The following is a 1001-nucleotide window of genomic DNA, read 5'->3' on the forward strand; positions in this document are numbered from 1 at the left end:
ATATAACTTCATAATGCGTTCAAAATCACTTGAAACAAAGGATAGTACCTTAACAGCTTCCCACCCTACACTTCATCTCATTTATCCTGCCCCCAAACATTTTCTAAGCCCTCAAATCTTTCACCACTTTTACCTCTCACCACCTCCTCACTCCCATCCACCTCCACCTCCTCATTCCACCTACCTCAATCTCGCTTCCATCCAGCTTTTCAATCCCAACCACCTCCTCCGTATCCATTACCTCATCCCACATTACCTCTTCGCCTCTTCATGCTACCTCTTCTCCTATCCGCACCCCAAAGGTCCACCATTCCTGTAACATCTTTAACTCCATCAGAAGAAAGTTTGAAGAGCATGTACCCCGAACATCTACTTATGATAAGAGTACAATCTTTTCTTCTAAAACTATCACAAGGTAAATCCATAATTTCCATATGGGCTCCAAGCCACGAGCTCGCAAACAAAGCTGCCAGGGAGGCACTCACGCTCCCGGCCGAGGCACCGCTGCTCTTACCCCATTAGAACTCAGTGTACCCCTTAAATTACAAATATTAGAAAGATGGCAGGCCAAGTGGGATGAAAGTTCTCCGAGTAAATTAAAAGGAATCAAAAGATCAGTAAAACCATGGTCGACATCCTACAACAGGGAGAAAGTTGCTCTAGCCCGCTTGAGAATAGGCCATACTCTCCTCACGCACTCTCACCTGATCAGAACACTGCCATCTCAAACGTGCAAATATTGTCAGTCCATTCTCACGGTTAAACATATTTTTGAAGAATGTACTCACTATTTGTCAACAATAAACAGGATAGGACTGACCCCAAATTTATCCGAAGCTCTCACAGATGAGAAAGCTAAAGTTAAATCAGTGTTTTAAGTTTTAAAAACACATCGCCTTCTTTCTAAATTATAACTCCTCTTCGATTTTAATTTTTTTTAATTTTATTTATTATTAATTTTTACATTTGTATGAATCACGTTCCTCTTTTACATTTGTTTG

The 1001-nt window shown here is 41.0% G+C and overlaps 1 long non-coding RNA gene across 1 annotated transcript in view; it reads right to left on the reverse strand.

Moving 5' to 3' along the window:
• LOC106684127 (uncharacterized) overlaps positions 1-1001 on the reverse strand; it is a 9300-nt gene that overhangs the window by 920 nt on the left and 7379 nt on the right. The window lies entirely within an intron of this gene.

The sequence above is a fragment of the Halyomorpha halys genome, unplaced genomic scaffold, assembly GCF_000696795.3.
Source record: "Halyomorpha halys isolate HHAL.00 unplaced genomic scaffold, Hhal_1.1 Scaffold546.1, whole genome shotgun sequence".
NCBI classification, from domain to species: domain Eukaryota; kingdom Metazoa; phylum Arthropoda; class Insecta; order Hemiptera; family Pentatomidae; genus Halyomorpha; species Halyomorpha halys.